This window comes from Oncorhynchus tshawytscha, linkage group LG11 (assembly GCF_018296145.1).
Source record: "Oncorhynchus tshawytscha isolate Ot180627B linkage group LG11, Otsh_v2.0, whole genome shotgun sequence".
Taxonomy (NCBI): domain Eukaryota; kingdom Metazoa; phylum Chordata; class Actinopteri; order Salmoniformes; family Salmonidae; genus Oncorhynchus; species Oncorhynchus tshawytscha.
Genome location: NC_056439.1, coordinates 36,325,470 through 36,350,821, shown reverse-complemented (window position 1 = coordinate 36,350,821; position 25,352 = coordinate 36,325,470). Strand labels below are relative to the sequence as shown.

Here is a 25,352-nt window from a genome sequence, read left to right as displayed (position 1 = left end):
CAAATAGCCTACTCCACCTAAACGTGAATCGAATCTCAATTCCGGTATAGTTTTAGAAACATAAATCCCGCAATTTAAAAATCACATCAAAATAATTTCACAAATGCCAAATACACTTACTTTACACTGTTTTAACACCGTTGCAGGTGACAACGTTTTTGGCGTCTGTGTTCAGTTTACACACAGGTGTTCAGAAACACAGATGGCTAATTAGCACACTGTTTTCCATAAACAAATGCTGTAACATGGACATATGGCCGTGTGGGAACCTTTACCCTATAAAAGGTGTGTATCAGTTTAACCATTTTGTTTTTTGTAAATAATTTCTCACCGATATGAAAGATAAGGTCCTTATGCTTCAAAAATCGTACCGCAAGCGATGCCAGTTAATGTTTAGACGAAGCGTCGCAGCTCCTAACAAAATTCCACGCTACAGAAAACGCCTTCATCCAATGACTCTTATGTGTATTGTAATGGAACTGAGTCATGATCAAGGACTAGGGTCGGACAGGCTTCCTGTTTAGATTAAGACACTGCGGAACCGGCACGACATATGGCTCAAAAAACAAATTGTCTACACATTTTGCTTCACAAAAAAATGTAAAGGAGTGTTAGCAGAGAGGTCTTAGAAAGGGCTCGATTTAGATTGTTTTGGTTAACATGTAGCCTAAAAACCAACAAGCTGTAAACACCTTTCAAACACATACTGTATGATCAACACTTGGGAAATTGGCTTAAAAACAGATTTCTTTACTTATTTTATACACTGAACAAAAATAGAAATGCAACAATTTCATAGATTTTTACAGAGTTACAGTTCATATAAGGAAATCATTTAATCTAAATAAATTCATTAGGCCCTAATCTATGGATTTCACATGCCAGGGAGGGCACAGTCCCCCAGAGGTCCTGGGCTGGAGTGGTTACACGTGGTCTGCGGTTGTGAGGCCAGTTGGACGTACTGACAAATTCTCTAAAACATTGTTGGAGACAATTTCTCTACCACAAGCTAACATTTGATTCTCTGGCAACAGCTCTGGTGGACATTCCTTCAGTCAGCATGCCAATTGCACACCCCTTCAAAAGTTGAGACGTCTGTATTGTGTGACAAAACTGCACATTTTAAAGTGACTTTTTATTGTCCCCAGCACAAGGTGCACCTTTGTAAGGATCATGCTGTTTAATCAACTTCTTGATTTGCCACACCTGTCCGGTGGATGGATTATCTTGGGGAAAAAGAAATGGTCACAAACAGGGATATAAACAAATGTGTGCCCACAATTGAAGCTAAATAAGCAGTTTGTGTATGAATTTGTATTTTTTTGCTGATATTTTTATTTCAGGTCATGGACCATGGGAGCAACACTGTCCATGTTGCGTTTTATATTATTATTCAGTATAGATAAATCATCTTCATAAATTATCCATGTCAGCAGGTAGCCTAGTGGTTAGAGCGTTGGGCGTAACTGAAAGGTTGCTGGATCGAATCCCTGAGCTGACAAGGTAAAAATCTGTTGTTTTGCCCCTGAACAAGGCACTGTTCCCTGGTAGGCTGTCATTGTAAATAAGAATTTGTTTTTAACTGACTAGCCAAGTTAAATAAAGGTTATATTTTTTATATATATCTTCATGCACTACCATTGGCTGTGGAGCTGCATGATTCTCACAATGGCTTTGATCTCTGTCTTCAGTGGTTTGTCACACACAGCCATATGATGTGCAGACACGCGAGTGGGTGCATATGATCACACTGTGTAGTATGGTTTTTCAAAGAGCGGTGTAGCTTCTTGGTAACAGCTTTTTTTGTTTGGTTTCACAGAGGGAACAACACCCCCTCCCCTTGTCTCGCCTTTCTTTTCTTCATAGACGGTGGGGTCGTTGGCAGACTTGGTAGCATGATGCCACACGTGCCATGCTGTGCAATCAATGCTTTGTTTTGGTCCACTTTCTCTGGGTGAATAATGAGGCTTTCTAAAGGTCTACTTCCTGTCCCCAGTCTCTCCCGGCAGGGACGATGCATGGCCAACAGCCAGGGTTGGTGGAAGCTGATAATGCCCATATATAATCATGATTACAGATTTATCAGAGCAGCGTTACATCTTCATCTTTTATGTTGTTGACCTCCTAATGCAGGTCATGTGGGCCCTGGCCTGTGATAGCCTCTGGTCTAGACCTGCATTTCCTCTCACCCACACGCTGCCTATTCCTAGCAAGGTCAGGTAGTGTTATGGCCAAAACACTGATTTAACTGCCTCTTGTTTCTATGTGATTATTTCAATACATCATGGCTAATGTAGAGTGCACTGGTAGCTGATGTTGATAGAAAGTAACATGTTTCATCTTGTCATAACTGGAAGCATACCACTGCTGTAAGATAGTCTGTGTTTTGTTGTGGGCAAGTGATGCATGCTGCTTTCAATGCTGAGACCAAAAAACAGAAGTATTCAGGGTCTTGTTATTGAGATGTCTGGAGTCCATGCAAGGCACCTCCAAGGCCAAACACACCTGGGTTCAATGTTGGTGTCCTCCACCCCTACATGATAGAATGTTTGAGTCCCAAATAAATTAACTCTTGGTACTCATGCTTTAGGCTTGGCCTTGTACATGCATGCCTATTTTGTTTTGGCATCTATGCACAGAGCCCCCTCCCGCCCCAGTCTCTTTTTAACCATGCCTTTATTTGTTCCTAATTTATTTATCCCATTGAGATTTGAAGTGTTTTCAAGAGAGACCACTCAAGTCTGCAGAGCATAATTCAAGGCATTCACAGCAATGATTCTCCCCCACTTAACAGACTGCTTGACTAGTTGGGCCCAAGTTTGCTTTACAACATTAAAACCCATTTGGTCTGTCTACAATCAGGCTCTCAATGTTCTTGATAGAAAGCCCGATAGCCATCACCACTGTTACATCCTCAGAATGCATAAGCTCCTGAGTTGTGATAATCTTGTGCAATGTCTTGTATTCAAGATCCTAAATGGCCTGGCTCCCCCTCCACTTAGTGCTTTTGTCAAACAAACCCAAACCCATGGCAGCAGATTCACAAAGTCTGCCATGAGAGGTGACTGTATAGTTCCCTTAAGGAAAAGCACCTTTTGTCAAACTGCTTTCTGTTAGAGCTTCCCATGTCTGGAACACACTGCCATCAGACACACAACTATTGCAACTTCACAAAAAGCAAAGACATGGCTAAAGGAGAGTCAGATTTGTGAACATAATCCTTAGCTGTGTATTGTCGCTTTCCATGTATTCCAATTCAGAGTTTTAATAGTCACATGTACAAGGTTGCAGGTGCGATTGCAGTGTACAGTGAAAAACTTAGGCTTTGAGCTTCAACATTCAAATTATGAAAATGGTAATAAAATAAAAAACGGTATACAAATAAATAGCACTATATACATAACTGTGGCAGTGATGAATAAATAAATGTTCATTTGGGTGGAGGGAGAGTAAAGACTGAGGGGGTGGGTTGGAATGGCCATCTGCAGCATGACCATTTGAGTGAACTAAAAACCAACGTTTTCATATTTTTAAAGTAATATACAGTTGAAGTCGGAAGTTTACATACACCTTAGCAAAATACATTTTAAATGCAGTTTTTCACAATACCTGACATTTAATCTAAGTAAAAAATCCCTGTTTTAGGTCAATTAGGATTACCACTTTATTTTAAGAATGAAATGTCAGAATAATAGTAGAGAGAATGATTGATTGATTTATTTATTTCATCACATTCCCAGTGGGTCAGAAGTTTACATACACTCATTTAGTATTTGGTAGCATTGTTTAACTTGGGTCAAACATTTCAGGTAGCCTTCCACAAGCTTCCCACAATAAGTTGGGGTGAATTTTGACTCATTCCTCCTGACAGAGCTGGTGTAACTGAGTCAGGTTTGTTGGCCTACTTGCTCGCACACACTTTTTACGTTCTGCCCACAAATTGTCTATAGGATTGAGGTCAGGGCTTTGTCATGGCCACTCTAATACCTTGACCTTGTTGTCCATAAGCTTCTTAAGTGTTGTCCTTAAGTGTCTTCTTCCTTGCTGATCAGCCTTTCAGGTTATGTCGATATAGGACTCGTTTTACCGTGGATATAGATACTTTTGTACCTGTTTCCCCCAGCATCTTCACAAGGTCCTTTGCTGTTCTGGGATTGATTTGCACTTATCGCACAAAAGTACGTTCATCTCTAGGAGACAGAACGCATCTCCTTCCTGAGTGATATGACAGCTGCTTGGTCCCATGGTGTTTATGCTTGCTTACTATTGTTAGTACAGATGAACGTGGTACTTTCAGGTGTTTGGAAATTGCTCCCATGGATGAACCAGACTTGTGGAGTCTACAGTGGTTTTTATCTTAGGTCTTGGCTGTTTTAAAAAAATATATATATTTCCCCATGATGTCAAGCAAAGAGGCACTGAGTTTGAAGGTAGGCCTTGAAATACATCCACAGGTACACCTCCAATTGACTCAAATGATGTCAATTAACCTATTAAAAGCTTCTAAATCCATGATGGAATTTTCCAAGCTGTTTAAAGGCACAGTTAATTTAGTGTATGTAAACGTCTGACCCACTGGAATTGTGATACAGTGAAATAATCTGTCTCCAGAGCGCTCAGAACCTCACTGGGGCGTAGCTTCACCTTCTAACAGGACAAGGATCCTAAGCACACAGCCAAGACAATGTAGGGGTGGCTTCAGGACAAGTCTCTGAATGTCCTTGAGTGGCCCAGCCAGAGCCCGGACTTGAACCCAATCAAACAACTCTGGATAGACCTTGAAATGGCAACGCTCCCCATGCAACCTGACAGAGCATGAGAGGATCTGCAGAGAAGAATGGGAGAAACTCTCCAAATACAGGTGTGCCAAACTTGTAGCGTCATACCCAAGAAGACTCGAGGCTGTAATCGCTGCCAAAGGTGCTTCAACACAGTACAGATTAAAGGGTCTGAATACTTATGTAAGTGTAATATTTCAGCTTTTGTTGTTTGTAATATATTTGCAGAAAATTCTATAAACCGGTTTCTGCTTTTTCATTATGTGGTATTGTGGGGGAAACAATTTAATCAATTTTAGAATAAGGCTGTAACGTAACAATGTGGAAAAGGTAAAGGGGTCTGAATACTTTCAGAATGCACTGTACATGCACTGAGTTTACAAAACATTAAGGACACCTGCTCTTTCGATTAAATAGACTGCCCAGGTGAATCCAGGGATCTCTTATTGATGCCAATGTTAAATCCACTTCAATCAGTGTAGCTGAAGGGGAGGACACCATTTTTAAACAAGCTTTTTAAAATCTTGACATTAATTGTATGTGTGGCTTTCAGAAGGTGAATGGTTGAGAAAAAATATTCAAGTGCCTTTGAATGGGGTATGGTAGTAGGTGCCAGGCGGACCGGTTTGTGTCAAGAACTGCAACGCTGCTGGAGTTTTCACACTTAACGGTTTCCCGTGTGTATTAAGTGGTCCACCACCCAAAGGACATCTAGTCAACTTGACAACTGTAGGAAGCATTGGAGTGAACATGGGCCAGCATCCCTGTGGAACGCTTTCGACACCTTGTACAGTCCATGCCCCCAATGAATTGAGGCTGGTCTGAGGACAAAAGTGGGGGTGCAACTCAATATTAGGAAGATGTCCTTAATGTTTTGTACACTGTGTATAAAGTTGGTAAAATAGTATGTAAACATTAGTGACCCGTGTTTAATGACTCTAGGGTAGCAGTCTTAAAGGTGCAGGGTAGAGTACCTGGCGGTAGCCGGCTAGTGGTGACTGTTTAACAGTCGGATGGCCTGGAGATAGAAGCTGTCTCTCACTCCCAACTTTGATGCACTTGTACTGTTTCCGCCTTCTAGATGGTAGCGAGGTGAACAGGCCTTGGCTCGGATGGCTAATATCCTTGATGATCATTTTTGCCTTCTTGTGACACTGGGTGCTGTAGATGTCCTGAAAGACAGGCATTGTGCCCCCAGTGATGCGGTGGGCTAACCACACCACCCTCTGAAGAGCCCTGGGGTTGCGGACAGTGCAATTGCCAAACGGGCGGCGATACAGCCCAACAGGATGCTCTCAATGGTACATCTGTAGAAGTTTGTGGGTCTTAAGGGTCACCCCTGTGGGGCTCCTATGTTGAGGATCAGTGTTGTGGCTGTGTTGTTGCCTACCTTACCTACCTGGGGTTGGCTCGTCAGGAAGTCCAGGATTAAGTTGCACAAGAAGGGGTTCAGACTAGAGGTCGACCGATTTATGATTTTTCAACGCGATGCCGATTTATTGGAGGACCAAAAAAAGCCGATGCCGATTTAAACATTTTTTAAATTTTTTTTTTTACTATTTATTTGTAATGACAATTACAACAATACTGAATGAACACTTATTTTAACTTAACATAATACATCAATAAAATCAATTTAGCCTCAAATAAATAATGAAACATGTTCAATTTGGTTTAAATAATGCAAAAACAAAGTGTTGGAGAAGAAAGTAAAAGTGCAATATGTGCCATGTAAGAAAGCTAACGTTTCAGTTCCTTGCTCAGAACATGAGAACATATGAAAGCTTGTGGTTCCTTTTAACATGAGTCTTCAATATTACCAGGTAATAGGTTTTAGGTTGTAGTTATAATGGGAATTATAGGACTATTTCTCTCTCTACCATTTGTATTTCATATACCTTTGACTATTGGATGTTCTTATAGGCACTTTAGCATTGCCGGTGTAACAGTATAGCTTCCGTCCCTCTCCTCGCCCCTACCTGGGCTCGAACCAGGAACACATTGACAACAGCCATCCTCGAAGCATCGTTACCCGTGCAGAGCAAGGGGAATAACTACTCCAAGTCTCAGAGCGAGTGACATTTGAAACGCTATTAGCGCGCACCCCGCTAACTAGCTAGCCATTTCACATTGGCTTCACCAGCCTAATCTCGGGAGTTGATGGGCTTGAAGTCATAAACAGCGCAATGCTTGAAGCACAGCAAAGAGCTGCTGGCAAACGCACGAATGTGCTGTTTGAATGAATGCTTACGAGCCTGCTGGTTCCTACCACTGCTCAGTCAGACTGCTCTATCAAATCATAGACTTAGTTCTAACATAATAACACAGAAATATGAGCCTTAGTTTCTGGATTTGACCATATTAATGACCTATCATTTCGAAAACAAAACGTTTATTCTTTCAGTGAAATATGGAATCATTCCGTATTTTATCTAACGAGTGGTATCCATAAGTCTAAATATTCCTGTTACATTGCACAACCTTCCATGTTATGTCATAATTACGTAAAATTCTGGCAAATTAGGTGGCCCAAACTGTTGCATATACCCTGACTCTGTGTGCAATGAACGCAAGAGAAGTGATACAATTTCACCTGGTTAATATTGTCTGCTAACCTGGATTTCTTTTAGCTAAATATGCAGGTTTAAAAATGTGTACTTTGTATTGATTTTAAGACAGGCATTGATGTTTATGGTTAGGTACACATTGGAGCAAGGACAGTTTTTTTTTTTTTTTTTTTTTTTTCTCCCGTGAATACGCACCGCATCGATTATATGCAATGCAGGACACGCTAGATAAACTAGTAATATCATCAACCATGTGTAGTTAACTAGTGATTATGATTGATTGATTGATTTGTTTTTTTATAAGATAAGTTTAATGCTAGCTAGCAACTTACCTTGGCTTACTGCATTCACGTAACAGGCAGGCTCCTCGTGGAGTGCAATGAGGCAGGTGGTTAGAGCGTTGGACAAGTTAACTGTAAGATTGCAAGATTGAATCCTTGAGCTGACAAGGTACAAATCTGTCGTTCTGTCCTTGAACAAGGCAGTTAACCCACCGTTCCTAGGCCGTCATTGAAAATAAGAGTGTTTTCTTAACTGACTTGCCTAGTTAAATAAAGATTAAATAAAGGTGGTGGAGGGAATCGTCCATATCGGTGTCCAAAAATACCGATTGTTATAAAAACTTGAAATTGGCCCTAATTTAATCGGCCATTCCGATTAATCGGTCGACCTCTAGTTCAGACCCATGGCCCTGAGCTTAGCGATGAGCTTGGAGGGCACTATAATGTTGAAGGCTGAGCTGTAATCGATGAACAGCATTCTTACAGTTATTTCTCTTGTCCAGGTGGTATAGCACAGTGTGCAGTGCAATTACTATTGCGTCATCCGTGGATCTGTTGGGACGATGTGCGAATTGTAGTGGGTCTAGTGTGTTTGGTATGGTGATTATGGTCTTTAACTAGCCTCTCAAAGCATTTTATGATGACAAGTGAGTGCTACGTGACGATAGTAATTTAGTTCAGTTACCTTCACTTTCTTGGATACAGGGACAATGGTGGACATCTTCAAGCAAGTGGGGACAACAGACTGGGATATGGAGAGTGAATATGTCCGTTAACACTCCAGCCAGCTGGCCTGCACATGCTCTGAGGACGTGGCTTGGAATGACATCTGGGCTGGCAGCCTTGCAAAGGTTAACACGCTTAAATTACTTACTCACGTTGGACACAGAGAACACGCGAACACAGTCCTTGTGAGTGTTGGTGGCATGTGTTAGCGCCTCAATGTTTTCCTTGAAGCAGACCAACGTTGAACAGTCCTTACCACGGTAGCTTCCTGTTTAAGTTTCTGGCTATAGGTAGGGAGGAGAAGAATCGAGGTGTGATCTGATTTGGGGACGGTCTTGTAGCCGTCCTGGAAGGGAGAGTAGCAATGATCCAGGGTCTCGGGATGTAAAGGGTTCAACATTTTGAAGGAGGTATTCCAGATGGTAAGAACAAAAAAACTTCTGTAACAGTGTTGAAGAATGCCTTCTATAATGTATGTCTAAAGCACATTCCGTCATAGACGACTTGGTCAGGAAGGAGGGAAAGATAGCGGAAGAGGATGCTGAGTTTGAATCAAGCAGCGCGTCATGCAAATTGGTGAAGACGAATATTCTAAATGGACAACAGTAGTCTTGAAATCTGGTACAAAGGAAATTGTCTGAAATTGGAGTGGAGGATAAGTTTATGAATGATAATGAATCTCTTCTTTTTGGGACGCGTTTGAGTAAGAATGCATATGTGGGAGACCTGTTTTGAGGTGTGGAAAATGGTGAAGTATGCGCTGTGAAAAGTGGAGCCTGTCAGTTACTAGGACTGCATATTTTGATGAAATGTATTTCTGAAGAACAGAGGAAGATTGCAGTGAGTTTTGAACCTGTCAAAGACTTCATCTCAGGGGTGACGATGGATGTTCAGGTTCAATACCTGAAGAGAATCCCTGATGTGGTTGGTGCCCGGCGTCTGAGCTGCTGGGTGAATTGAGAAATAAAGTCTGTCCTGTCTTTTGATAAAGAGCAAATACACAACCAAGCTTCACAAACGTAGGTAAGCGCTTTCGTCCCCGAACCATTGCAGTGTAAGAATTGTAAAGGATTTGGTCATGTTTCAAGTGTGTGCAGGCGGACAGAGTGTACTGAAGAACGGTGTATAGGAGGACGACTGTGTTGCAATTTGTGGTGGGGATCATAATCCCTAGTTCCTGGATTGCCCTTTTAAGAGTGACAGAGATTGAGGTGGCAAAAGTTAGTGGTCAATCGAATCTTCTATGCGAATGCTATTAAAATAATTGAGAAAACAAGTGATGCTAGTGAAGATATGGTACGGCTTGCTGCCAGTCAAAAGATGCCCTGTGTGTTATAAAGTTGGATTTTGTCGTGTTCATTGCCATAGTTATAGACTGTACTGCACTAGTCTCTAAGAATTCTAAGAAACTGAAAACAACATTATTGTGGCTGTGGCAGAAATGTTTTTGGACTTATGGATTTTACATCTGAAGACTTGCAAAGGCTTTCTTGTGCCGGAAGACTGCCCTCCAAGGTTCCCCCTGAGCCTGTGTAGGGAGCAGATCTGTTTTTGTTTTTTAACAGAAAAGTTGTTTAATTTTAGTTTATTTATAAATGTTGGTAGTTTGTTCTGATTTTGGGAATCTTGATTCCATCCCGCACAGTAGGTGGCGTGATGCATATTAAATTGTGCGATCGCCAATATACCATAGAAGAAGATGGCGCAGTCAAGCTAGCATCCTCTACAACCACAAGTCAATTGACCCTCGCTTAAGCCCCGCCCCCTTGGTTATTCTTGTTGACCTTGGACAACATTTTCCTGGCAAGACCATTTCCCCATACGAACCACTGGCAAAATCGACCGTAGTGTCTGTAGGTATGTACGGCAGGACCAAATCGGAAAGATGGTGCCTAACATCCGATTTGGATCAAACATTCTTTCTACCAATGAGTTAGTCATTAGTATTTCAAAGAAATGGTCAAAAGCTCATGAAACATGGGACCAACACTTTACATGTTGCGTTTTATATATATTTTTAAGTATAGTAATGTTAAAATGTATCACATTACACATTTAGTAATGATAGAATGCATTTTAAACTTAATGCATAGTAACAATAAAATAATTATATTGAGATGAGTGGGGTGGGGGGGAAATCTGAACAAATTAGCATTTTCATGCTAAAGTATCTAAAAATTTGTGCCACAAATGCAAAAAAATGTAGCATTTGAAACAGTGGCCAAGTAAACAAAACCAAAGCATGGGTTGCTGTCATACCTGGTCCACAGACTCCTTACAGGGTAAGAAAACCAATATGTAATTGTGCAATTTGGGTGAACTAAAATTGACAATTTGGGTGCAATCAATTAGCGTAATTTGTCAAAGATAACATGTTTCTAACTATAGAAAAATGTTCAGAACAAGAGATGGTGAGTGTTGTGGCTTGCTGAAATGACATGGTGCAACACTTTAGCCATTTTAACCTCTAGTGACACCCCATCCCGTGAACGGGACCGTTGTCATCATCTGACACTAATTAGCATAACGCAAAGGACATAAATCTTCCTATTCATGAAAATCACAAGTGAAATATATTGGAACACAGCTTAGCCTTTTGTTAATCACCCTGTCATCTCAGATTTTCAAAATATGCTTTACAGCCAAAGCTAGACAAGCATTTGTGTAAGTTTATAATAGCATAGCATAGCATAGCATTATGCCTTGCTAGCAGCAAGCAACCTTGTCACAGAAATCAGAAAAGCAATCAAATTAAATCGTTTACCTTTGAACTTCGGATGTTTTCACTCATGAGACTCCCAGGTAGATAGCCAAAGTTCATTTTTTCCCAAAATATTATTTTTGTAGGCGAAACAGCTCTGTTTGTTCTTCACGTTTGGCTGAGAAATTGCCCGGAAATTGCGGTCACCACAACGCCAAATTTTTTTCCAAATTAGCTCCATAACATCGACAGAAACATGGCAAACGTTGTTTAGAATCCATCCTCAAGGTGTTTTTCTATCCATCCTCCTGTTTTTCTATCCTTTTCTATCCATCCTCAAGGTGTTTTATCTATTCGATAATATATCCGTCGGGACAATTCCTTTTTCTCTAGGACCGATTGGAGTAATGGCTACCTCTGCACTTTACGCGAGAATCTCTCTCGGAGCCACCATGTGACCACTTACGCAATGTCCCCCCATACGGCTATTCTTCAACAGAAATGTGTAAAACTACGTCACAATGCTCTAGACACCTTGGGGAATACGTAGAAAGTGTAAGCTCGTTGATGGTACATTCACAGCCATATAGGGAGTCATTGGAACACAGCGCTTTCAAAACCTGGGGCACTTCCGGATTGGATTTTTCTCAGGCTTTCGCTTCAGACAGTGCCTTAGTGCTGGCCTAGGAACTGTCACTGTTACCTACCTGGAGCCCTTTCTACACTGGAAAGACTGGATTTTTAACCACTCAATGTTTTGGTTTATCTACCAATATAATGGCACCGGAGGGGATGGCTGCTGTTTTTACAGACTCCTAAGCAACTGTGATATTTTGTTTATTTTTTTTGCATGGTTTGTAACTCATTCTGTACATAATGCTGCTGCTTACCGTCTCTTATGACCGAAAGAGCTTCTGGACATCAGAACAGCGATTACTCACATTGAACTGGATCTAGATTTTTTTATTTCTTTAATGAGTCCGACATGAAGGATATACTGCTTTGTCAAGACAAGGCCCAACTCGGTCTTCATCGTGAAGAAAAGACAGGGTGCCTTGTAAGAATCGCAGACGAGAAGGTAAACTGGACGATCTATGATTGAGACTATCCTACCAAAGGGATATTAAAAACTGTAATATCTTATGTTTCACCGAGACGTGGCTAAACGCCGACACCGATCATATAGAGCTGGCTGGCTTCTCCATGCATCGGCAGGACAGAGCAGCTACGTCTGGTAAGAAGGGTGGGGTTGTGTCAATTTGTCAATAACTGCTGGTGCCCGATGTCTAATATTAAAGAAGTCTCAAGATAATGCACGCCTGAGGTATTCTACCTCATAAGCTGTAGACTACACTATATACCAAGATCTCTCATCTATATTATTTGTAGCTGTCTATTTACCACCACAAACAGATGCTGGCACTAGGACCTCACTCAACGAGCTCTATAAAGCCATAAGCAAACATGATAATGCTCCTCTTGAAGCGGCCCTCTACAGGCCAGGGACTTTAATGCAGGCAAACTTAAATCCGTTTTACATCATTTCTACCAGCATGTCACATGTGCAACCAGAGGAAAAAAATACTCTAGACTACCTTTACTCCACACACAGAGATGCATACAAAGCTCCCCCGCCCTCCATTTGGAAAATCTGACCATAGTTCTATCCTCCTGATTCCTGCTTGCAAGCAAAAACTAAAGCAGGAAGTACCAGTATGTTCCGGGGTTCATCCAATGGCATTGAGGAGTATACCAACTCAAGTCACCAACTTCATCAATAAGTGCATCGACGACGTCGTCCCCAAGTTGACTGAATGTATTTTTCCCAACCAGAAGTCATGGGTTACAGGCAACATCCGCACCGAGCTAAAGGGTAGAGCTGCTGCTTTCAAGGAGCGGGACACTAATCCGGACGTTTATAAGAAATCCCGCTATGCCCTCAAACGAACCATCAAACAGGCAAAGCCTCAATACAGGACTAAGATTAAATCCTACTACACCGGCGTTGATACTCGTTGGATGTGGCAGGGCTTGGAAAACCCATATGTGAGCTGCCGAGTGACGCGAGCCTACCATATGAGCTAAATGCCTTTTTTTATGCTCGCTTCTAAGCAAGCAACACAGAAGCCTGCATGAGAGCACCAGCTGTTCCGGGCGACTGTGATATCACGCTCTCCGTAGCCGTCTTGCGCAAGACCTTTTTTAAACGGGTCAACATTTGCAAAGCGGTTTACCAGGGCGTGTACTCAAAGCATGCGCAGACCAACTGGCAAGTGTCTTCACTGACATTTTCAACCTCTCCCTGACCGAGTCTGCAATACCTACCTGTTTCAAGCAGACTACCATAGTCCCTGTGCCCAAGAACGTGAAGGTAACCTGCATAAATTATTACCGCCCTGTAGCACTCACGTCGGTAGCCATGAAATGCTTTTGAAATGTTGGGGTCCTTTAGTTTTAATGTTGCTTTTCTTGTGGAACTTGTTCATTTATTCTCCTCATGTTCCAGGATCAAATTATCAAGGCTTGGAAATGGACAGAAATGGCTCACATCAACACCATCATGCCGGAAACCCTAAACCCACTCAAATTCACATACCGCCCCAACAGATCCACAGATGACACCAATCTCTAATGCACTCCACACTGCCCTTTCACACCTGGACAAAAGGAACACCTATATGAGAATGCTGTTCATTGACTACAGCTCAGTGTTCAACACCATAGTGCCCTTTAAAGCTCATCACTAAGTTAAGGACCCTGTGACTAAACAACTCCATCTGGAACTGGATCCTGAATTTCTTGACGGGCCGCCACCCGGTGGTAAGGGTAGGCTACAACACATCTGCCACGCTGATCCTCAACACTGTGGCCCCTCGGGTGCATGCTTAGTCCCCTCCTGTACTGCCTGTTCACCCATGACTGCGTGGCCAAGCACAACTCCAACACCATCAACACCAAGTTAGCTGCTGACACAACAGTGGTAGTAGGCCTGACCACCGACAACGATGAGACGGCCTATAGGGAGGTGGTCCCTCAATGTGAGCAAGACAAAGGAGTTGACCGTGTACTGTAGAAAAAGCAGGGCTGAACATGCCCCCATTGACGTGGCTGTAGTGAAGCGGGTCGAGAGTTTCAAGTTCCTTGACGTCCACATCATCATGGTCCAAATAAACAAAGAATGTTGTGAAGTGGGCACGACAACACCTTTTTCCCCTCAGGAGACTGAAAATATTTGGTATGGGTCCCCAGATCCTTCTAGTTCTAAAGCTGCACCATCAAGAGCATGACTGGTTACATCATCACCTGGTATGGCATATGCTCGACCTCTGACCATAAGGTACTCCAGAGGGTGGTGCAGGCGGCCCAGTACATCACTAGGGACAAGCTCCTTGACATCCAGGATCTATATACTATGCAGTGTTGGAGGAAGGCCCAAAAAATTGTCAGACTCGAGTCACCCAAGTCATAGACTATTCTCTCTGCTACTGCACGGCAAGCGGTACTGGAGCGCCAAGTCTAGGAGCAATAGGCTCCTTAACAGCTTCTACCCCCAAGCCATAACACTGCTGAACAATTAATCAATTGTCCACCCAGACTATTTACCTCGACTAACCTGTACCCCCACACATTGACTCGGTACTGGTATCCCCTGTATAGCTTCGTTATTGTTATGTAATTTTCTTCTTACATTTTTGGTTTGTTTTTGTTTATTTAGTCATTCTTTCTTGAGCTGCATTGTTGGTTAAGGGCTTGTAATTAAGCATTTCACGGTTAGTTAAAGTCTACAGCAGGTAGCCTAGTGGTTAGGGCATTGGTCCAGTAACCAAAATGTTGTCGGCTTCGGGATTTGATCCAGCGAGGTAAAAATCTGTCGTTCTGTCCCTGAGCAAGGCAGTTAACCCAAATGTTCCCCGGGTGCTGAAGTTATGGATGTCGATTATAGCAGCCCCCCGCACCTCTGATTCAGAGGGGTTGGATGAAATGCAGAAGACTCATTCAGTTGTACAACTGACTAGGTATTCCCTTTCCCTGCTGTTTTCACATGTGACAAATAAAATGTGATTTGATTATAATAGTGTTTCCCCTGTTGGTTGTTGTTGCGGTAACTTCATGGTGTTATGTTGCCTAGTGTGGCCAACTGGTTATTGTGGCCTGTGTAACCATGATCGGGAAAGATCGAGCCATGGAAGAGTAAAACTTTGTCTAGGCTTCACTTTTCTGGTGCCCTACTACTGGTTCGGGGGCAGTCTTCTAAAACAGACATGCCATACTGGAGCTGTAGTTTACTCTCTGCTCTGTCCTGGCTAGTTTTTGCCCTCTGCCTCTGGCCCGTGTAGTGGGCCGGAGACAAAGTCATCCAAAATCCACTGCCAGGTTGTAATGGAGATTGCTTCCTGCATGATTCCTTTATGGAGTTGTAAAGTGATGTATTGCCCTGTTACATCTCCAGTATGTGTTTGGAGCCACACATGCGTGTGTCACTGTGTGGATGGGATGGAACTGAACAATCAAGCTTTTTCACAGTTTTTCTTTTTAGATTGACAATATGTAACCTTTTGGGGTGACTTGACCAAATTCACGTAGAAATGTGAGGGATAGATCTATCATTGTACTTGAAAGCAAGTCTGAGGTGGTAGAGCTGTTCTATGTGAGCTATTTCTATGCTTCCCGGTCATTATTATTATTTTTTTGTCTTTTGGTTTTATACACCAGCTTTGGTTATTTTTGGTTATGGGAACTATATTTCACAGTGGTGTAAGATGGTACAATGACACTACACTAGTTTATTTTGTCACCTAAACTGAAATGAGGCTAACTGTTAGTTTTAGCAACCACGAAATGGGCGGAGCGATTTCTGCTTAGGACAACTTGAAAATATTTTTTTTGTTCTGAGAAATTCCACAGTAATGGAATTCTGCTTTGACTAATTTTAAATGTATGCCAAACAAACAGTGATTTCAAAATTTAACAAACCATACAGGACTACCTTTACAAAATTTCACTGGAAAAATATACAAAAAATGAATTTAGTGAAAGAACTGTGCAGATGCAAACGGAATCACTGCAAAATCTCCCTCAGGTTTTTAAGTTTTTGGAAAATGTGTTAAATATCTGCGCCGAATTAAAGATTCAAAGTTGTCTGCAGAAGGAATTGTGTGTCAACTATGGCATTGCACCTTGAGTTTGAACACATCTATTTTGGTTATTGAACTACAGTAAGTGAAGTGGCATTACACCTGGTAATGGAATTACGGTTACTGAGTTACATCATGGGTCCCTGATCTGTACGGCACAGAAATTAGTCATTTATGGATACGAATGTCATTCTCATGTTTCACAAGTTTGGACAGCAGAGCACATTAGAGTACAATTCAGCAGAGCAGGGTAGAGGTACAGTGCAGTACAATAAAGTAGAGAGATTTAGAGAAAGGACAATAAATGACTTCCCAGAGTTCCATGCCTGGGCCAGCTTGTCCAGGTGGCCACATAAATTAACTAATACTTTAATGGGATTTGTAGGCCTTCAATGTGCTCTACGTAGCCTACAATATACTGTACTATACTTCTTAACTGTATTGTACTATAATATTGTATTGGTTGTACTTTTCTGTTTACTTACAGCATTGTACTGTACTGTGCTAGCCAAACTTGTGAAACATACGTCTATGATGGGTTCAGATTTGGTCCATTTCGGTCAGTCTGTGGACGTTGAATTCATTGAGTCCCACGGTAACGCTGGCGCGTGTTGGACTTCTAACGCCTTTTAAACATTGTGCATTTGAGCTACAGACTTCTGGGTTGTACCGTTGGGATTCTATTTCTTCTGCATCCGTATATACCAACCATTAGTTTGTGTGATTTAATGGGGGCTGAACCAGAGTGGTGTTTGTGAGACAAAGGCGGATCCCAAAGGGGCCTGGAGCCGGGTCTTGTATTCAAAATGGTCTGTCGAGTCTGAATGCTTTTAGTAGTTTGTAGCTCAAACCAATCTATGAAAAGCTGAGTCTCTCATAAACAAGCACATGTAATGTTTTGCTCTATGACGCTCACAAGCCACACAAGTCGTTAGAAGTGTTCTTCTACATAGATCACAGGAAAAGCCAGGACATAGGTTCTATAATACTGTATTAAGCTCACATAGTTGCTGTCAAACTCCACAGTTGTCACTGACCAATATATTCATTTCCCAGTGAGCAAACCATTTTTGTGCTTACAGCATTCATATGAATTACTTTTTATCAGAATTTTGCTTTTGCAGATTATTTTTTTAGACATTTGTCAGTAAAACTCATAAATGCAACTGTTTGTCAAATAGTTTTGTGTTCTACTTGTAGCCCGGTTGTCCTGAAAAGAAAATGGTGAAACACTTAATTGTGAGGCTAAATATAAGGGCTGGACATGCATATAAATGAAATGCCCATTTTTGCTGGGGTCTTAGTGTAGATAGGGTTAACATCAAGGCCAGGGTGGACTGGCCAACGTTAAACTACTTTTCAACATCCGTGGACATCCGGTGTCGGCCGTGCTCAGTGGGTGCGGATGCTGGTTACAGTAAATGGAAAGCGAGGGGGCTCATGGCTAGAGCTGGGAGAGGTGACGTTAACTAGAGAGGGAGGGGTTGTCCAGACTCTGATTAGTTTAACTCTTGGTTTGACCACCAGACAACCAAAAGACCAAAAAGTTATGAGCTGAAGTTCACAGTATGCCAGTTGAAGGGAGGACCGTAACAAGTGGCCCAACTGTGGTTTGTGACTATTATGATTCCCGTTATAACCAATCCAGTTTTCCTGTTTTTTTTGTTGGTAATTGAGTTTTAATCACTTCATAAACAAACAATATTAATATCAGTAAAATCACTAACTAATTGGTAGGTCTACCTTTTACTTGTTACTTCTATGAACTTTCATTTTCCTCTCATGAGGGAGAAACATTTTAAAATATCTGAAAGATATGTGGGTTTTTGGTAATGGAATTACAAGGCAATGTTTCTTAAACTTACAGAAGGTAAAAAATGTATTCAAAACAAAATGTGTTGATACAGTATTTGTTGGCAGGGGTCTTTTTGTCAACATTGTTTTAATGTATTTCTGATACTTTTTCTGGCAGATGTTTTCAAATACTCCTTTTCTATCAGTTTATCCAAAAATAAAAGCCTTTACTTATGCCTCTTTGCTAAAAATAAATAAATTAAAATGGTTAAAATGTATCAATGCCTTCATTTCCCAAAATTATAGACTCAGCTTTCATTTGGCACCCAATTTGATATGCTCCTAACAACTTCACATGTTAGTGCTCATGGATCCTTTTAGATGGAAATGCCCTTATTGTCTTTGAAGAGATTAGGCCTACATCTGTTTGAAGGGTCACTCTAATGTTTAGGGAAATGTCAGATCATTCTGACAGCTTGTTATTCCAGTATGGTTAAGCAAGTTTTTGGCTGTACAGTAGGCATTGTTTTAGATTTCAGAGCTAAAAACCAGTGCATTGTTGGATGGGGTCTGCTGCATAAATACATGCCACCTGAGGCTATTTACAGAAAATTGGAGGCCAACAAATCCCATTTTAAAGTATGATTTTATTGATGTGGCCTCCTGAACAAGCTGTCCCAGCTGTGGAACTCTGGAACGTTATTTATCGTCTTTTCTCTGTCTTCTGGGGGATGACAAGGAATCTGAGAACTATGTGTGAAGGGCCATATGCATAATTACTCTAAAGTGAGCCTCTGGACTGGACATTCTCATGGCTGGCCCTTAATGCTATTTATGTTGTCTAACCTGCCATAAAGGCAATCCAAAGATCTCTCAGGGCATTTTGGCAGGCAGGTATGAGACATCATGCTGCTCATGCTGCACATATTGCCTGTCCCACATATACACTGCATGTAATTCAGGTAAGAATGTTTCTGACAGTTTGAGTGAGTCTCTGCTATTGACCTCATGTTTCTTTGCATAGGGGTAAGACGTTGCTGCACTCATATTCTGGTATTAGGATAGGATGTTCTATTTGTGCTGAGGCTGAAGCATTAATACCCCCTAGGCCTCATGACTAGGTCCTGGAGGTATTCATGGTCACTTGATCAGGAAAAACTCCTGGTCCTAACCATGACTACCTATGCCTGGACAGCCCCTGTGATTTCTACTGTATAATAGTCTATTTAACCAGTGGCAAGTTAATTCTTTCAGCACATGTAAACAGCACAGGCCCTAGCTGACCACTGGTTTAATCCCGAACTGACAGGACAGTTCTCCTTTGATCAGTTCTGCACAGAAGCACCTGTCTCACTGTTGGGACTTACAGGCCTGCGATAAGATTCGTATCTGATCTGTAAATCCCTTCAGTCAGCTGGAATTGTTTTGGACACACACCAAATCAATCGCTGATAACTACTCTGTTATGCAGTTTCTCCTGTACCAGCTGTATGTCTGTGACTGCTGCTGTTGCCATAATGATTTTATTGGGCTGACATTAATTTCTGAAAGCATATTGATCAAACCTAACGTAATTAGAAATAAATGAATTAATACATAAATAAATGCACACACAAATAGATAAATACATACATAAATGCACATATAAATAGATTCATAATTAAATGCACTCATCAAATAAATAAATAAATGGATGGATGAATGAATGTACACAAATATATAAATAATGAATCCCACTTTCAATTTGTTTCTGAATTTCTTCCTCCCAATATGATGAGGGGGTATCTAACCCACCGTCAATGCCACCGTCAATGCCACTGTGCATTGCTCGATTTGCCTATGCTGCGTTTAGTATGAAACAATGGTGTTTAAAGGCCATGTTTCACATTAGCATCCCCCAAACAATGTGTAGTGCATATAGCTATGTATCAATTATATGTCACCTTTTTGAGGGAAATCGGAGGTAAAAATCTATATGTTGCTGTACCGCACGCGCACGGTAAAAACACAAAAGTAATAGATGCAACATTGACTTTGCTTGATGTAGAAACAGGTGAACAGTTTAGAAACATTGAGCCATTGACCAGGTGGCTTTGTTTTTGAGTGTGTTGCTTATGACAATAAGGCACCGGACTACAGTCATATAGTTTTGAACCGAGAAGAAGACTGGAGTAGGCAAGGATTTGACTGGGATGGGCAAGAGGACTGTCCATTTGGCCAGACAAGTATGGTAAGCTAACGTTACAGAGTGAGTATCAAGCTAGCTTGGCTACAACTGATAGTCTGAGGCTAGATGGCTGCGTTTTACAGCCAGACTCTCAGTTTTACAAATAGCTAGCTAGATAATGAACTAAACTGCAATTATCATAAACCATTATCTATGCTGAACCAAAATATAAACCCAACATGCTACAATTTCAATGATTTTACTGAGTTACAGCTCAAATATGGAAATCTGTCAATTGACATCAATTATGTCCTAATCTATGGATTTCACTGGGGAGCCAGGTCCAGCCAATCAGAAGTTTTTCCCCACAAAAGGGCTTTACTACAGACAGCAATACTCCTCAGTTTCATCAGCTGTCCGGGTGGCTGGTCTCAGCTCTGGTAACATTCCTGCTGTCAGTATGCCAATTGCATGCACTCTCAACTTGAGACATCTGTGGCATTGTGTTGTGTGACACAACTGCACATTTTAGAGTGTCTTTTTATTGTCCCCAGCACAAGGTGCACCTGTGTAATAATTGTGCTGTGTTAATCAGCTTCTTGATATACCACACTGGTCATGGATTATCTTGACAAGAAAACATTCTCACTAACAGGGATGTAAGTGAAATAAAGTTTTTGTGCTTGGAACATTTCTGGGATCTTTTATTTCAGCTCTTGAAACATGGAACTAAAACTACATGTTCCATACATTTTTTTTGTTCAGTATATTTTACATTTGAGTTTGTCTTAATACATTTTAGTCTTAGTCACATTTTAGTAATTGCATTCTTCGTTAGTTTTAGTTATCAGTCAACTAAAAAACGTTTAGTTTTAGTCACAGCCATGTTAGTTTTTCCTAATAAATAATGAATATTTAGGTTTCCTCCTCACCATCATGTGGACATTCAGATAGCCTGGTCCAGTATAAGCCTACTATCCCTCATATACATTAGCTGGCAACATTGATATTGAGGCAGATTGTAACCAATGCCAGCCATAATTAACCATATAGGCTATAACCTCATGGCTACTGGTCAAACATTTTACAGCTCTGATTTTCTCCCCATCATAATAGTCAAGGGGGTATATAACCGTGGTCCCAATAACAGGACCTCCACATCCGGCTTCTTCACCTTTTGGGTTGGATGAAACTGGGTTTGCAAAACCAAAGAATTTCTGCACAAACTATCAGAAAATGTCTCCGGGAAGGTCATCTGCGTGCTCGTTGTTCTCTCCAGGGTCTTGACCTGATTGGCGTCGTAACTGACTTTAGTGGGCAAATGTTCACCTTCGATGGCCAGTGGCATGCTGGAGAAGTGTGCTCTTCACGGATGAATCCCGGTTTCAACTGTACCTGGGCAGATGGCAGTGTGGGCGAGTGGTTTGCTTATGTCATTGTTGTGAACAGTGCCCCATTGTGGGGTTATGGGCAGGCTTGAGCTACAGACAACAAACACAATTGCATTTTATCGATGCAAATTTGAATGCACAGAGATACTGTGATGAGATACTGAAACCCAATGTTTGGGATGCTCTGGATTGACGTGTACGACAGCATGTTTCAGTTCCCGCCAATATCCAGCAACTTTGCACAGCCATTGAAGAGAAGTGGGACAACATCCCACTGGCCACAATCAACAGCATGATCAAGTCTATGTGAAGGAGATGTGTCACACTGCATGAGGCAAATGGGGGTCACACCAGATACTGACTGGTTTTCTGATCCACGCCCCTATCTGTGACCAACAGATGCATATCTGTATTCCCAGTCATGTGATTAGGGCCTTGTGAATTTATTTCAATTGACTAATTTCCTTATATGAACTGTAACTCAGTAAAATCTTTGAAGTTGTTGCGTGTAGACCCGCCCCAATAGGTCCACAGACGACGCAATCGCAATCACACGGCACACTCACCCTAACCCATCTGGATAAGAGGAATACCTATGTAAGAATGCTGTTCATTGACTACAGCTCAGCATTTAACACCATAGTACCCTCAACTCGCCATTAAACTCGAGACCCTGGGTCTCTACCCCACCCTGTGCAACTGGGTCCTGGACTTCCTGACGGGCTGTCCCCAGGTGGTGAGGGTAGGTAACATCTCCACCCCACTGATCACTGTGGCCTCACATGGGTGTGTTCTCAGCCCTCTCCTGTACTCCCTGTTCACCTATGACTGCGTGGCCATGCACGCCTCCAACTCAATCATCAAGTTTGCAGATGACACTAGTGGTAGGCTTGATTATCAACAACGACGAGACGGCCTACAGGGAGGAGGTGAGGGCCCTCGGAGTGTGGTGTCGGGAAAATAACCTCACACTCAATGTCAACAAAACAAAGGAGGTGATCGTGGACTTAAGGAAACAGCAGAGGGAGCAGCCCCTTATCCACATCGACGGGACAGTAGTGGAGAAGGTGGAAAGTTTAAGTTCCTTGGTGTACACATCACGGACAAACTGAAATGGTCCACCCATACAGATAGACAGAGGTCGACCGATTAATCGGAATGGCTGATTTAATTAGGGCCGATTTTCAAGTTTTCATAACAATCGGAAACCGGTATTTTTGGACACCGATTTGGCCTATTTATTTACAACTTTATTTAACTAGGCAAGTCAGTTAAGAACAAGTTCTTATTTTCAATGACAGCCTAGGAAGGGTGGGTTAACTGCCTCGTTCAGGGGCAGAATGACAGATTTTCACCTCATCAGCTCAGGGATCCAATCTTGCAACCTTACAATTAACTAGTCCAATGCTCTAACCACCTGCCTCTCATTGCACTCCACGAGGAGACTGCCTGTTACGCGAATGCAGTAAGAAGCCAAGGTAAGGTGCTAGCTAGCATTAAACTTATCTTATAAAAAACAATCAATCAATCATAAACACTAGTTAACTACACATGGTTGATGATATTACTAGTTTATCTAGCGTGTCCTGCATTGCATATAATCGATGCGGTGCGCATTCCCGGAAAAAGGACTGTCGTTGCACCAACGTGTACCTAACCATAAACATCAATGCCTTTCTTAAAATCAATACACAACAACCACCCGAGCCACTGCCTGTTCACCCCGCTATCATCCAGAAGGCGAGGTCAGTACAGGTGCATCAAAGCGGGGACCGAGAGACTGAAAAACAGCTTCTATCTCAAGGCCATCAGACTGTTAAACAGCCACCACTAACATTGAGTGGCTGCTGCCAACATACTGACTCAACTCTAGCCACTTTAATAATGGAAAAGTTGATGTAATAAATGTATCACTAGCAACTTTAAACAATGCCACTTTATATAATGTTTACATACCCTACATTACTCCTCTCATATATATATATATATAACTCTACTCTACTCTATAGCATCTACTGCATCTTGCCTATGCCGTTCGGCCAACACTCATTCATATATTTTTATGAACATATTCTTATTCATTCCTTTAAACTTGTGTATAAGTTAGTTGTTTTGAAATTGTTAGGTTAGATGTTCCTGCATGGTCGGAACTAGAAGCACAAGCATTTCGCTACACTCGCATTAACATCTGCTAACCATGTATGTAACAAATAACATTTTAGTTTATTTTGATATGTTATTTTTGTGCAGTGTAAATAAATATATAAATTAATGAAATGAAACGTTTGAATAATTGGATAATACATAAATAAGAATAAACATATGTATAGAATGTATTAATTTTAGTTATTATTTTTGTATTTCTTTGCTCATTTTTTAAATTGTGTGCATTTATTTAATTCGAATTACGGCAGGTCTGGTCCTCCATAGAAGTGCACTGTCCACTTTTCTTAATTGCTTGGACAGGCTTGGAAAATGTTCCAGCTGTAAAGTAAACACTTGACATGTACTATAGAGTACGTTGGTCCATGTTTATATGTGAAAGTGTATAATATTGCTCTAAGCCTCTGACGTAATGTAAACATCTTAACTCTCCCCTCAGTAGCTGAGTTGAAGGCAGCAGCAATAGTGTGTACTACTGTGTACCAGGCAGAAGAAGTCTGTCACAGCTGCACACCTCCTTACTCTCCAGTCTCCACTGGCCTCCTCAGCCTGTCTCACAAAGCCTCCTTTCAGTCCACTGCCTCCACAGCAGCCACTTCTCTGTCTCTGTGAGGAGCTGGAGTTGGTGCCAGGCACTGCTCTGCACATAGGCTAGTAGGCACAGGGTTGAGTGGGTTTAAATGCATAATGTGACCTACAGGAGTTCTTACTCACTACTGTGCCAAGCATACTGTATGTGAAGTAAATCATGTATCTCCTGTGGTTTAAATCACTCTTTTTACCTGTGAAAACAAGTTAAGTGAATCTCACCACGAGTGAATCTCTCCTGTTCCCCAGAGCTCTCTCCAGGTCTGAGTCTGCAGGTTACTCAATGAGCACTAAGTACCCTGATTGGAATCAGATGACTCTTCACTAGGAGGTGAGGGGAGATAGATAGATAGGTCAGATGAGCCCTTAAATCAGACTGCTCCGCCCGACAGCACTACTCTGGAGTTCAGCATAGTGATTAGTGGACATGGAGGTATATCTCTAGCATTGTTGTAACAGACCATGAGATCAATACACATCTCAGTCCTGTTTGTTTTTAGCACAGTCCATTCTGTCACTCTCTGATGCGAAGGCTGTTCTCCCTGGATCACCTCTTGTTTGTGTTTGAAAGTGTCCACATGTTGGCAAATACATGTGCACACACTCATAAAGATAGTCACTGTCAGACCTGGTGGGTAGTGTGTGTGTGTGTGTGTGTGTGTGTGTGTGTGTGTGTCCGTCCCAGATTCCCCACTGTGTTTACTGTACTCACAGATCAATGGCGCTCACATACACAGGGTGGCTAGTTGTGTGTTAACTCTGTCCCTGGTTAACAGCCACACTGCTGACTGGGCCACTGCTATCTTCAATATGCACATGCCAGTGCAAGCCATGAAATTTACTCCCCACCAGCCGACAATTGAAGTTCTGTGTGTGGCTATATGACCGAAAGAGAGTTTACATGCATATGAGTGCAAGAATTAGAGGACCGTTGAAAATGAATCCGTACTCTTTTTGTATGTGGTGGGAGTACAGTAGGTCATATGCAGGTGGGCAGAGCAGAGCGTTGGGCCTGGTCTAGTCTAAACAATGCCTCTTTGACAGGCCTGCATTCTGCTGGG

General features: G+C 41.8%; 1 protein-coding gene across 3 annotated transcripts in view; it reads left to right on the top strand.

Moving 5' to 3' along the window:
* The window catches only part of LOC112261885 (low density lipoprotein receptor adapter protein 1-B-like), a 74,764-nt gene that overhangs the window by 1,035 nt on the left and 48,377 nt on the right, over window positions 1-25,352 (top strand). The window lies entirely within an intron of this gene.